The 15,377-nt window shown below is 38.8% G+C and overlaps 1 long non-coding RNA gene across 1 annotated transcript in view; it reads right to left on the reverse strand.

The window, feature by feature from the left end:
• Nucleotides 1-15,377, reverse strand: part of LOC116962416 — a 516,730-nt gene that overhangs the window by 94,129 nt on the left and 407,224 nt on the right. The window contains exon 4 of the long non-coding RNA XR_004407583.2: nt 12,715-12,799. This is a non-coding gene — a long non-coding RNA (uncharacterized LOC116962416). The remainder of the gene's footprint in view (nt 1-12,714; nt 12,800-15,377) is intronic.

The raw sequence follows: 15,377 nt of genomic DNA on the forward strand, positions 1-15,377 counted from the left end.
CAGTCAGCCTACTCTGGCCCCCAAATCTATCTGTTGTAGATTTACATTTATGTGCAGAGACCCTCAGAACTGTCCAAGGAGGGAGGAGTGAGCAGGGGGTACATTATGAACACGGTGAGAAATGTCAGCATTTCAACCTAAGAGTATATTCTGTTGTCATGACAACATGATGTAAAGTGTTTTCTTAAAGATTGCAATGTAAATGGAAAAAAAAAACTCTGTTAATAGAGCAAATTCAGATGATGTGTTTTATGAGATTGTGACATGGATTAAAACACAACATCAATTACCATAAACAGATTTTTTTAAAAAATCCCATACAGAACAAACACTTGCTTCACACAAATGACATTCTATAAAAATCTCATTTATCATTAGAAATGATGTTTAGAAACTGCACTTTTTTAAAAAAAAAAAAAAAAAACATTTCAAATTAATTTCACATATTTTCTACCAGATATTCAGAAAACATATGATGGCTTGCTCCCTCATTTTCTATGCAAACTACTGATTTAGAGTAGCTTGATATTTTATGCAACACCATGGATCTGTTAAGTGCTATAGAAACACTTAATGTGCCACTGGCCTCCAACCCTATAATTGCAGCGGTCAAAGGATAGAGAGAGGGAATATCATTATCCCATTTCAAAGTAGGAGCAGAGGCACAGGGCAGGTGAAGCCAGAGGCCCAAAAATCACATGAAAAGCTTCCAACCATGTTGGGAATTACATCAAGATTGCTGTAGCCCAGTTATGTAGTTCACAATGTCATTCTTATCTGCTCACGCAAAGAGAGAAATTGGTGACTATTTTACTTCAAACATTTACTGAGGTTTACAGCTATTAAAGCTTTCATCATTTAGTCCTGCCTAAAATGTTAAAATTTTTGTCATTGCTTGGAAGTGTGACCCATGCCTCGGGGCATGCACTGGAACAGAACAACAGCGACAGAAATACTGAGGTGGCCCTTGCGGCCCTTGCTCACTGGCCATTAAAATGAATAGATTGCATCTCCCACAGTAGCAAGAGAGAATGTACTTTTATGTCAGTCTAAGTGACCTTGTATCACTTAGATGGAGCTGGAGAATTTCTCCGTGCACCCCACACCTCCACAATACAGACGGATACTGAAAAAAAAGCAAAAAATCTTGAAAAATATCTCAAACTGGCTTTCTTTTCTCCTTTGCCAATACACTCCACTGTTCACAAAAATCTAAAATATTTAAGAACTAATGAATTAGAAAACTTGGACTTGAAATTTTTCTTGACAGCTCCTAAACAGGATGGTTCTACAATGATAGAGAAATATGCCCCTATCCTTCCTGCTGCTTCTGCAGAAAAAGGTTTCAGCAACCAAAGATTCATCTGGCCTACAGCTGACCACTAGAAGTGTGTGCCCTGGCATTTGGTATTACAATGGTTTATTTGGTAGTTTCTGGGAGTCAGCAGAGAATGGGGTCCTACAAGGGTAGACAGCACCCAGGCACAGAGGAGGAGATGCCATCAGCCCCTTAGCACAAAGAGAGCAAGGCAGAGGAAAGCAGCAGGACATAAAAGCAGGTCTTGGCTTGCAGATGTCATACCAGTGTCGTTGTGTTACACAGTGGGATTTTGGTGGGATTTTGTTAGAAGAGAACCTGGAGAAGCAGAAACATCAGAGAGGGAAGGGGGAAACCAAAGAGATCATGTTCATGTTGGAAAGTGCAGAAGGCAGTTTGAGAGCATTGCTGTGTGACAAGTGCCAAGTTGTGGGACACACAGAACACCACTTGTTGACAATGACTTTACACTGGGATTTGAGGGGCTCCAGCATCCTACAGGATCAAACCTCAATGCTTTAAATAAGCTGCAGTGTTTAGACCTGAAAGTCCCTAGAGAAGGAGGGCTGAACTGAATTCTGTTTAAAATGGGTGATAAAAGTAATTTACTGGAAAGGTACGTTCTGAGTAGATACTATGGCAATTCTGATATAAAAGATTACTGGTCTTGTTAAAAGCTTACAAGCTATTTGTCATCTCAATGCTCTGCTCACTACAATGTCAGGTTCTGGTAAACCTGTGAGCTCCCAGGTAATGAAACAACTCTGTGCTAAGAGAAGCATCTTGTATGCAGAATTATGGCTCTACAGCCACTTCTAGAAGGTGGTGACAACAGTCTCCTTGCCTCTTTCAAAAATATGCCTGTGAGCTCTGTATTATCTGAGATATGAAAAAAGTAGGATATTGAGACTCCTCTGAGCCACCTTTCCGTTTGCAATGAAGGGAACTGCCAGCAAAGTACAGCAGGGTTGCTGCTCACCCTGGAGTCCTGAAAAGACATCATGAGCTTAGAAAAGCCTCCCAGATGTGCAGCACAGGAAATTTGCATTGAAGATTGAAGTTGCCAGTATGTCAGATATGGCTTGTTCTAGACTTGTCAATCCAGAAACCTTCCTGAATGATACCTTCAATGAAGGGTGAGAATAACACTGCATTAGCTCTGACACTGCTAAGACTTCTCTAATAGTTTTTAGCAGGAAGATTTCTGTGCACCATGGTCATCACAGGTCATTTTTTAATCTTCTGCTGTCACCTGTATGACCTTAACCCAGTTCAAATTTTGTCCTCCAATTCTCTTCCTGAGTGAAAAGACCCATATTTACTTTCTTCTACCCTTTTGTTACCATATGTTATGAGGATTATAACCTCCATCATGTGGAAATACTACTTGGTCCATGTTTGTGCAGCACCTAGCAGAAAGGTTCTCTTGAGAGCAGGTGGTGTCTCTAAGGGTTACTGGAATATAAAAATAAACATGTGAAGTGTGTCTCCCCACACACTACTGAGACTAACAAAATGATTTTAATAAATTCCAGAAAATTCTTAGTCATAGATACATCCCTCACATGAGTTCAGAGTCTTATCTGACATCTAGGATGTTTGAAAAGGAAGTTTTAATTCTACTTCCTCTTCTGAGTCTTTCAGAGATAACATACTTCAGGGAACATTGCTGGGGCCTACCCATGTTTTTTGACCAAGAAACAAAATTGAAGAATAAGAACCTGCTCCTCCATCCGGTGCATACACTAATAATCCTCCCCAAAAGAACAATTCAGTTAAGTGAACTGATCCCCATACCATTATCGCAATAGTGGGCCTCTACAGGTCACATCACATACAGCCTGGCTCTCATATGCAAGCATGAGATTAGATCAAACTGGCAGGTAGAAGAATACATCTTTGTATTTGTAAATTCAGCCAATTTGATCAGGATTTGCTGAAAAACAACTCCATGACACCACCATTTTAGAAAGAAAAATAGAAATAAAACACAGATTCACTGTTCTATTTACTAGAGATTTGAACTTTTAAAAGCATAACTGTGAGAAAAAGAAGAGAGAACACAAAATAGACTCAAAATTATCATCTTATCTCTATGGTCACACCTGTGGCTTTGTTGACACAAGGCTACATTACAAGAGATTACCAAAGTTGGAGCTAATCTTCATATCTTTGTAGCATCAAGTGAATGTCAAAAGCAGCATCACAGGCACAGAAGGCACATGCACAGGCACACTATTTGCTCTGTTAACTGCACCAATAACATCTTTTCAACATATGTCTCTGAAATACGGCTTGTGAGAAGGAAGATTGCTCATTGGAACAACAAGTAAAGAAGCACAGAGATACTCTGCTATAAATAGAGAACTTGAGTTATGCCATTGAAATCAATGGAAATTCAGAGGAAAACTTGAATAAAAAGTCTGTGATTTGACCCTAAATCAGCTTAGAAAATGTTCAACAAATTGAGTTTTTACAATGTGGTGGAAGCTCTAATTATGCTGTCACAAAAATCTCAGCACTGTTGAAATCTTATTTCTGAGGGCTCCCAAAGAGGCATCTAAAAAGGATTTCCTTTCCCATTTTGTTCTGATAATGGACAATATATGCAGTGTCAGATTAGAGAGAGCAATTATGGGACATGCCACCTCCATCACCTCTCTGACAAGGAAGCCAATAAACAACTGGCTGGCTTTTATTGTCGCATTAAGGACCAACATCTCAAATTCTGACTCTTCATTTAGACAAAGTTCCTACAGAAAAGAACAATTAAAGGATGTATTCCATACAATGGTAAAAAGACTCCGCTCTCCAAAGATGAAACATGGTTTTAAATGCCTTAACTCATGAGATGACATAAGTACGTGTCTAAAGGCAGCTGTCACAAACATCAGACTTTCTTCCATCTCATGTACCAGAAACACACAGAACTTCAGGAAAACAGTGCAGAAAATTTGAGGGAGGCAAAAAAAAATTTTCACTGGTACACTGAGAACAGATGTTTTATAGAAATAGTTCAGCTTTAGCAAACTTCTGCCAAAGCACTGGGAATTTCCATCAGAAACCCGCCAATCTCCTGGCAGCTCACTTGATGCCTTCTGGCAGAACTGGCCTTGCCAGGCCTGCTGCTGGGCACGGCCCACGCACACAGCCCGGACCCGAGGCACAAGGTCCAACCCACGGCCCCCAGCCGCCACGCGCTGGGTGGGCGCGCTGAGGTTCGCCCGCAGGGACTCGGGGTCCTGCAAGGAGGCCCAGAGGGCGAAATGGGGGATGCCCCCAGGAGTCAGGGCAGCTGGCTGCTCCGCTTTGATTAGGAGAGGATTGAAAAAGGATAAAAGTTATGTTTCCAGTTCAAACATTTCAAAGTGCTCAACCTTCCAGTGGAATGGAAACTGCCACCTGAACAGATCTCTTCAAAGCCTGCTGGAATAAAAACTCAGGTCTCTAACATTTAAACTATCAGGAAATCTTTATTACTAGTACTACCCACCGTGGCATCAAAAAGACTGCACGTTTAGAGCAACACAACATAAAGGTAAAAAACATACAGGAGAGTTAATACCTGATAGGTGTTGCCTGACCCCCCAGAAAACTGGTATTACAGATGTTGTCTTCAGCCAGGAAATAATTCCTTTCCAAGACTTGCTTTAGTTTGTGAAAAACATTAATATTCAAATGAAATATTTTCTTTTAGGATTTTTCTCACTTTTTTTTTTTTTTTTAAAAAAAAAAAGGAAAACGTATTCCTGACCTGATCTACCCAAGATATTCCTTTAAAATTAGAACCAAACAGACTTTCATTTCAGATGTGTTTTAATGAAATGATATTACAGAAGAATTGTCTGCTGTGGAGAAGGTAATCAGTATTCATTGCCAGCTGAAAGGTGTCGGCTAGGTTGACATGTTGACAATGCTATATTTCCACACGTCTAGTTTTAATTTAAAAGCACAGATAGGTAATGTAAAACCATATATTCTAAGGCTGCACTCTCACTCAAAACTGGCCATATTTGTTCAGACTAAATTTCTCGCTTGCCCAACATCTTCAGATGCCTAACAAAAAGCACAGGAATTTAACAAACCAAAGCTTTTTTGGTACATTCTTCCACCAGTGTGGTTTTCTGACCAGAGGCAGTAGCACAGAATGCTTTGTTGCAGCAGAGCCTGGGTGCAGAGTACACCTGTAATTTGGGTTTACATTGCTATTGCAAACATGAACTCTTCACACACAGCAGGAGCGGAGCCCGGCTGTTCGCCCTGAAGCTTACAATACATAGACAGGATTTGGTGAAACAAGCTTATATAAATAAGCACAAGAAGCCATCCATTCACTTTAACATTAAACATTTGCATAGTAGTCTCTGTATTTTGGCTTTTGCACAGTGGATAATCAAAGTACCACAACAGCAAAGTGGGGAACAGGCAGTATTTGGAAGTTTTTAAGGAAAAATTAAATGTTACATTTTGCTGTTGATGAAGATCTTCTATATATACCATTTATGTATTTGTATGAATATATTTTAAAGACAAATCACTGAGAGAAATAGTACCACATAGTCAGCCAAGAACCATGCACAGGATAAGCCTTACACCTTAAGTACATGGAGGAGAGGGCTAGGGGAGGAAGAGCTTACAGAGAGGAAAAATGAACAGAGAAAGAATAAGCAAGAAGGAAATTTTGAGGTTATGTTATATTATGGGGACTGCAGTGTTAAAACACAAAAGAAATCACAGAATGCCCCAACTCATCTGTAGTAATTGGCATGGTCTGCCTCAGCACTGTCTGCTCCCAGGCAAAGGGCGAGTGTCATCCCCCCGCCCCCAGTTACTCCCCAGCTGCATTCAGAACCACGGGGGCTGGAAATGTGCGGTGCCAACCATCCTGCCAGGCAGGACTGGGGTCTTTCCAAGGGCTACAGCCTCTCCCAGAAAGGAGAAGGGCTGGGCACTAGCTTCCTTCGCTATTGGTAACTCCGCCTCATCTGCCTTCCTCCTGAATAACCAAGCAGCCACTTGGGCATGCCACGTGCGTGTACTTGCACCTGATGATGTGCTCTCTAGAACAAAAATCCTGCTCATCTTTCAAGTGCTACCATTACGCAATGTGCCAACATACTTTATTTTTGGTAATAGCCCTTCACCTAACACAATAAGACAAGTGTACTCACTCAGTCCCTAGATACTATTTAAATAGCATTCTTAGCAACAAGCATCCTTTGCCAGGAATGCAAAGAAGCGCTACCTGCTCACCACACTCTTCCCTGTTTAGCTGACAGGCTCACGAGGGTGCTGTACACTGCACCAGCACCACGACAGGATGGGAGGCAGAAGCAGGAAAACCTCCTCTGCCATCTTGGTAAGCACTGAGGAGCAAAAGGCCAGAAGTTTTGGTAGGCCATCAGTGCAGCAGGCATTTCCCCTCCTCAATTAATACATGATCGTGATGTCTATTCAGCCCCTAACCACTATTTCCAGACTTCCTCCTTTCCCCTCAGGTGGTTTCTCTTGCCCATGTACTTGCTAACACAAGGTTTTGCCCTTTTTATTACAGTTCAGTTCAAAATAAACATGAAACTCCCCAGTATGTTTGACTCATGATCAGCAATTTGTTTCATGTGACAAGACTGCTGTTTCCAGGCAGTCTTATTATCTACAGGAGAGATCAATACAATATTCTACTTACCTGTGATAAGCTGCATCTTCAGGCCATAACAAAACCTATTTTATAAGGGATTTCTTGACGTTGTCTATATATCTAGCAGTTATAGACCTCTCATAAAATTAAAGTAACCTTTATACTTCAACAATAAACCAAATATACAGTTGTATACACATAATGCCATCAAAGATTTCATATCATTTATGGATTGCTCTTTCAGCTTTTTTTATTTTAGTCATGATAACATGCTCAGTTATGTGCTGTATTTGCCCAATGTATGTAGCTTTAGCTGCACCATCAGATCTAACATGGTTCAATTTTCACATCCTGTATGGATAAAACCTTATCAACCAAACTCTCATAGAAGCCCTGTCCTTTCTAGAAAACACCCTTAACTCCCAGTAGAGAGGAACTCATTGAAATTGTGAAACACAAGTCTCAGCACCTTTAGGAAATTATATGAAAAATAAAAACACTGCCTATAGAAACACTCTATAGGAAAACAAACATCTGTTGTCTAAATCGTGACGTTTTGCTGAAGTGCTCTCAGAACAGGTTTCCACAGTTAACGTACATTCTTCAGCATTCAGGAGTGGAGGTATTCAAAAGAAGGAAATTACACATTCTCTTTCCCTCCTTTTTATAGAAGCTTCTCCACTTCAAATGTTAAATTGCTCATTTTTTCAGTGAAAATGTCAGTGGAAAACTTCACATGCACTTGCACAGGTGGTCAGAGAAGGCGGGGGCCTGAGAGTTGGCCAAGTCTCCAAACTCTGTTAATTCTGGCAGATTCTAACCCGGGAGAAACTGGACTGAAACCCACAAACAGTTAAGTAGATGAGGACATCAAAAGAAAGGCTGAAATCAGGGAAGATTTAGCGCTGGGACCTCGCAGTGCTCTGTAACAGACAAAGTGGTGTCAGCACAGCCCATCAGCCGCAGTGGCGGGAATGTAATGGCTCCTTTCCGGGTGGTGGTGGGGAAAATCCCCAAACTACTCAGAGATGAAAAATTCACCAGTTAAATAAGCTAGGGCTTATTTATACATCTATACAGCAAAGCAGCTTGGAAAACATGTTGCTTTTGTCTGGTAATTAAGAAAAGCAGTTTTTACAACTCAAGCGGATTACCAGAGGATGTAAGGCCAGACCTTTTAAATGTCAGCATTGTTCTACCACCCCCCCACATTTTAACAAAGTCACAATGTAAAAAGGACTAATTAGTATGTTATGAAAAGGCACACATCCAAAGATGATATTTGATGCATTCCTGTACTGAAACCTGAAATTAATTACTTTGTGCTGAAGTTCAGATATGTGCATTGAAAAAAAAAAGACTTGATTAACCTGCCTGCTTGCAAGTTCTTTAGGGGTCACTAGTAATATTGCTTTGTTATTTTGATTGATATTTCACTTTTTCTTAAGTGCATTGTAATTTTGCTCTAAGGAAAAATTAACTGTATAGAATGTTTTATTTAAAATCTTCAAAGTATTTTCTATTCTTTTCGCTTCACAACATATCTCTTGTTCTGCAAGACTTTTAATAACAAGGAAATTAAAAACAGTAAAGATATAAGAGCATTCATAATGCATCATTTAGGTAATATATTTAATTAATGTGAACAAATTCATCATTTTATTCTGGTTATCAAGACAGTTTAAGCAACACAAGATTTTCATCTAGCACGAAATTGGTGGGATGGCCTACAGACCTCTGTTAGAAACTTATTTCGGATGCTTTTTTGCACCACAAGTTACCTTATATATTTATTTTCATGCATGTTTTCTGGTTTATACATACACTTATTAGAAGGATAAAGTTGTAACTGGTATCACAAGAGCATCTACATACTTCTCACATTAATTATTTGGACAGAAATGATAAATTGTGCTTTAAAAAGGAAAATAGCACTGCCAGAGCTTCTAATGAGAAGAAAGTAGAGTTAAATTGAACAATTTCCTATCTCATCCTGTCCCAATAACCAGTCCTGGTACTCTGAAATATTCATGAAAGAATAATTATTGCCATTTATGGTCAAAATAAAACGCTGTTAATGGCACATGATTTTATAGCAGTTCCTAATATTTTCCCTTAGCAATTGCCCATTTATTTGACTTGCACTTGGCTCCAGCTTATTATTGACCTCAGTGTTACCAGAAGGGCACATTTAAAGAGAAAAAATATGTCATTAGGATCAAGATTAATCATAAGAACGCTGATTTTTAGAATAAACAGGGAAAAACATTTCTGGTGGAAAATGCATTATCTAACCCTATGTCTGAACAGCCTGAGATCATGTTTATCCAAATCAGCATTGGATATGGAACCACATTTATCAAACAGATTTCACAGTGAGCTTATGACTATCCTGCCCTGATCTCTCCACAGCTGGATTCCCAAGTCACTGGCCAGCAGGGAAGTATCTTTTGTAGAGATTATCTGTCAGTAGCAAAATGATGTTTAACTCACAGCAAGACATTCAGATGTTACAGTGCACTGACTGTAGCAGACACCAAAGAATGAGAACTTCCCTCAACCCTTTGCCTTATAATTTTGTTCTTTTAATTTTACCACTTTAATGGTAGCCCTTACTAGGAAGAGGGACCAGTTACCCACCAAGGCTTTGATGAGGTATCTGGGGCCATCAGCTCAGATGCAATTGTAGAAACAGGACCAAATAAAAAGGAAAGTGAGGTAAACACACAGTGATATTCTCTCTGCTTTAAGCTTTTTTGTTTGAATTAAAAGTAAACACCTTCCCCTACCCATGAAAAAGTCTTATTTGAAATTTTAAAACCTTTGAGTGTTGCTGAGCTTGTCTGTACTGCAGTTCTCAATCCTTGAAATATTTTGAAGATTTCTTGGCATTATATATGAGAAAAATATTACATTAATAGAAACTTGACCTAGCTAAACTTTTCCAGTTACTTCTTCTAAGTGTGGTCTTAGTGCAAATGGGTTTTTTTGCTATTAAAAGAACAGGGAAATGTAAACTCCATGTATTTCCTCACAATAGCTTAATTATAGCATTTGTACACTAATTCCCAGAAAAATAATCTGCAGTTAAATGTGACTGTAAAAAAAAATAATCTTGTATTTGACACATTATTATAAACCAAAATATTAACATTCTCCTTTTGACTTTTTGCTCAGTGTTTCCTTCCATTAGAAACAGACAAAATTCAGGATGATCCTGATGTTCTGCATTAAAACCAGAGAGTATCCTCAAACTCTTCCCTGGTGTAAGGTTTGTAACCTACAGCTGACACAAATGCATGAAGGTTGCAGGGACTGTCATGAAATCCCACCCTGTGTCCTATATTCTCAGAAACAATGTTTGCCTATAGTTGGGTCACCCTCAAAATATACACAATTCCTCCTGTATAGGATAAGCTTAGAAGAGAGAACCTTTCTTGTTTAAACACGCAAGTCATATAGTAACACTATCACTCTTTCTTTTACTTCTCTTATAGAATGAACAATCAGACAAGAGTGGATTTTTTTTCAGGGTAATCTCCACAGCATGACTTTGCATATATGTATTTCTAAGAGTAATAGACACCCCTCACTCATGTGAGTGATTTCAGCAAGGTTCACTTCATTGTCATTGCCTGACAACTCAGTAAAACATCGCAAGTAACAAAACCCATCAATTTTCAGTATCATGCAGGTTCATTCCAGCATCCTTATCCACTCCAGCATCCCTAATTTTTAATGCACCCTACCCTTGAGCATAGCTATTTGTTATTACAGCTGAGGCTGCACAAGCATATGGTGAGTGGAGGCCCAGTGAGCTGGAACGTCCTGTTTCAGCTGATATTCTGCAGAACTGTTTGGCTATGGGAGCTCAGCAATATATTTTGATAGGCTTGACTATGCAGCTATAGATCTAGTTTGCTTCCCGCTCGGATATTGTTCATGCTTCAGTTATCATGCACAAAATTAGCGATAAGCAATATTAAGCAGAGCACTCTGTATTGCAGTTCTGCCCTAGAGGGCTGATAACAGATCCCAGACTCTTTATGCTTTTTTCCTTTAGAGGAAGCTGAGTGACTGCTTCCCTGGGAAGCAGAAGCACATAAGCATTCTGAGCTTTATGTTAATTCAATGTCTGTCACATCCTTCTTGCACCTTCACTGGGAGCTTTCAAAGTCTTGGTGGAAATACTAAAATGGAAGACCCTTCTGCTAGTACTTTTTCAATGAGGATGCTATGATGCAGAAATAAGTAGTAGGGATATTTTAGTAGCTTTCCATGCATAAAAAATGCATGATCTTCAGAACACAACCACTGATAGCAATTAGCATGTATTTATAACATATCTATGAGTAACTGCATTCTTACCTGGTTATTGCAAGATACGTAAATAACCTTTCAACTTGATATGCTACAAGCCCACAGGTTTCTTAATTTAATGCATGCTCTGTACATTAAGAAAAGTAAGAATCACATACAGCTATGCCATCTTTCATATCACATGGCTTAGAATACCACTTGGGAGCCTATATCCTGGCTTTTCTGCCCTTGTCCCGTTCTATCAGAAGCAGATTTTCCTTTAAAAGACTTAATAAGCTATCTCCCATACTGTTTGAATGTTATTTACAAGCTTGGTGTTCTTTCCCTTTGAAACTTAATTCATGTAGCCTGATAGTTTCTTTAAAATATCTAGAGCTTATACTTGTCCTCACATGGTCCACCATATGACCATTGCTACACAAGTCCTTTGCCTGTAAACAGGCCGCCTTTTTATTCCTTCCAGATGATTCAAGATCACATTAATAAAACTCTGAATCAAAACAGCATATCCAAAGAACTGTAACAAGACACGGATCCCTTGTCCCTTTGGCAATAAAAGTATACAAAATAATTCCGAAACTCCCCAGGAGCCACAGCAGGTGCCAAAGGTTTTCTTGAGTGTTGTCCTTCCACCTTGCATCTTTGACACTCTTGCATATTTTGCCTTTAGTGCCAATATTGCAAAGCTTCGTGTATTTTTTGCTGCCATTCCTTAGTATTTTACTCTCCAATTCCAGATTCACCGGGCCTAAAACTTTTTGGTTGGAAGGATTTGTTTTCAGCTCTAAAACTACAGGGCATTTCAGAGGGGAAAAATCAAATACACGTTCAGATAGGAGACTGAAGATAAGGAACCAAAGATGAGCAACCGCAGGTGAACAACACTATATGTATCATTATGGTTTTATAAAATCAAGGAGGATATGTGATAAAGATCAATAAGGCGAAAGGATCTTTATGTTACCTACACTTCAGCCTACAGCATGACCTGGGAAACCATTTATCACAGTGCCAAAGGACCTCATTTTCCAAACCCTTACCCTCATCAAAACAATAACATCAAATGGAAGCATTTCCAATAGTTGCTTTCCATTAGAGCACATCTGCCCCGTTACAAATGAGCATGGAACACCATTTGCTTTTGTGTGCACCTCTATCTATTCAGCAAATTACAAACTGTTAAATTCATTAGGGATGTAGAACAAGAGCCTCAGCAGATGCAGGTATGCTGACTTACCATAAATGAAGATCTAGTTCCTGCTAAGAAATAAAAACTATCTAAATCATTCAAGTGTACTCTCTAAGTCTCATAAAAATATTCTGAGTCATCAGCCTGATAAACTATGCTAATTAAGCCTGATTGTTCTATTTAATCTTAACGATTGCCTGGAAACCTCAGAGGATATTTTGTTTGGCATCAAGAGAAGAGCATACTCACATGAATGCCAGTTGCCTGTGTGGTTGATTGTCCTGTCTCAGAGCCTCAGAAACCCACGGCAGCAACACTGAACAATCCTGAATTCCTTGAATTCCTGTACAAGGAAAAATGAACAAAACATTCACATGTTGGACTTCAATTTTATTTTGCTTGACAGTCTCCTTAGTATTTTAGATAAGACAGTGTACTGGGTGGGCTACTAGAATAATATACTTTAAGAACCAGTAATTTAAAAAGAACTACCACTCTCAAATCTGTCACAACAGCTTAACAAAAAAAAAAAAAAAAAAAAATTGTTGGAAGGGTGACTATTATTTGTATATTTTCTTTACACTTTGGCCACCCTGTAAGCAAGCATCCTCTAAATTTCATATGGATTAGCACCTGTCCCCCAGTGAGAGAACTGCAGAGACACTTATCTGAAACCCATGCAAGAATGATGAGAAACTCAGGAGCATCAAGCTATGAGGACATGCAGTCTATTGTCTTGTAAAGGCCTCCAGGGTTTCCTAAAAAGATTTTAATGGGATCCAACAAGGGCAACTTTGATTATCCCATGCTGTTTCAAAGACGTAACAATCAAACCACGGAGACCATGAATTTGAAAGGCAGCTGACAAATCTAGAAGAGGAAGTAGAATTTACTAAGATTCAGAAGCAAGATTTATATGTCAGATGACTAACTATATTTCAGAATCTGTCATTTCTAGGAACATCAGTTGGAGATATTATTTATTACTATCTATATAGATCCCCACACATATTACAATGCGTGTGTAGACATTAAAGTCAGCAGCAAAAAAAAAAGACAGAAAGAAGGGAAATAGGAGGGAAGGGAGAGCCGTTCCATATATATAAACAAGGTGTTTTCTTAAGACTTGAGTACATATTGCCTTTGAAAGTTAGGGTTTACTTTTCTATCTCAGCTCACAAGTTCATTAATTTTACTCATGATTTTATATATACTATTCTTGGGAATATATTTAAATTTTTTTGGATAGGAGTCATGTTATCCTGAAGCAATTACTAACTAAATTTTTAGTAAACTTGTTACAAATAAATTCTGGAGTTGTTCTTGAGGGCCTTCCAGTAATCCTGCTATCCCAAATCCCCTTCTGTCAGTACAGCCTGTTGCTCAGAGCCTCTCAACACCCAAGGTTTCTTTCTTCCTCAGAGAAACATACATTATTGAATATGCCATAGCAGAAATATTACATTATTTTCTTACCACACTGCTTAATGACATTCAAATATAATTTTATAAACACATCATAAATATCAATCTTGAAAATACATTAAAAATCCAAAGAATACTAAATTACCCTATGTAGGTGATCTAAAGTGATTATAAATTAATAATGATGAAGAAAGTTGAAATTCAAAAGTTCTGAACAGGTAATTTAAACATGTGAAGACTTCTGTAAAACACTGGGATAACAGACACAGTGTCTAATGTCAACATTTTATCTCATCTTTGCTGAGTACTGGTACATGGCTTCATCCAAAAAATATATCCAGAAGATTTCAGAGATAATTACATCTCTGCAGGCCTAGCTTTGTTTCTCTAATCATTCAGCTCTTTTGTAAGCCGCCCTAACTCTGTAAAAATCACTCCTTTCTCAGTTTATACTGGACCACTAAAAACAAGAAAATGGTTTCCTCAGGCAGAGGAAAATGAAACTATTTAGCTTCTGTTTCCTCAGCAATTCCATGTGCTGGGGTTTGCTGCAGTTTTCATACTGTCTCAAGTCTTGAATATGCCAGTTTCAAGTAATCAAGCAATCAAAAAAAGGGACTGTCCCACTGGTGCCCATTGAGAAAGTTGCAGCTCGAAAGCAGTAACGGTGTCCTTTTCATTATGGGTTTGGGGTTTTTTATGCAAGTGGGTTTGAGGATGACACCTATGGCACCAGCCCCTCTTTCCTCCTCCTCCCACCTCCACCACAGACAGATCTGGTTTTCAGCTGATGACTCCTTTTGCAATTGAGGTGAGCAGGAAATTAAGCTATAGGCAAGAGCACAAGCAAAGAGCTTTGATTTTTATGTAGTTCTACACACAGAAAGGCAAACATGCAAACTGAATACAGTGGGACCTTTATCACATATATGTTGAGAAGCAGTGAATGTTATAATAAATAAATGACACAGACTGTTGGGTCCTAATAATGACTTTCCATTCATTGTGCCCTAAGATTCAAAACACACAACAAACTCCCAAGTGTTGGTCACAGGATTGTGCCCAGTGTTCCTTAGCGAGACTAGAGATTCATATCCATTTCTTTCATGGTGACTAAGACGCGTTTTTCTTACTATAACAGCTTTCAAATTTGGATACAATTTTGGCCAGTTTCTAGCAGAATGTCCTTGGGTGAACAACGTATTCACACTCAGATTTTAAATCATTGTAATGATTTAGCAGCATGCAATCCATTGATTTCAGCAGATGACAGGGTATTTGCTATCAATAGAACATTGACATATGCATAGAGGCACACACAGGTTTAGCAGTAGCACTGTTGTAGCTATATCAGTGTAAGATACAAGCAAGGCAAGGTTCAAAGGCAGAGATAATTATTGTTATTAGCCCAGGTGATATTACTGAGGGGAGAAAAAATGAAGTATAAGCTTTCAGGTACATAAGTTATTCTTTAGGTCTCTTCTTCA

Source organism: Tyto alba, unplaced genomic scaffold (assembly GCF_018691265.1).
Source record: "Tyto alba isolate M040663 unplaced genomic scaffold, T.alba_DEE_v4.0 Super-Scaffold_5, whole genome shotgun sequence".
NCBI lineage: Eukaryota > Metazoa > Chordata > Aves > Strigiformes > Tytonidae > Tyto > Tyto alba.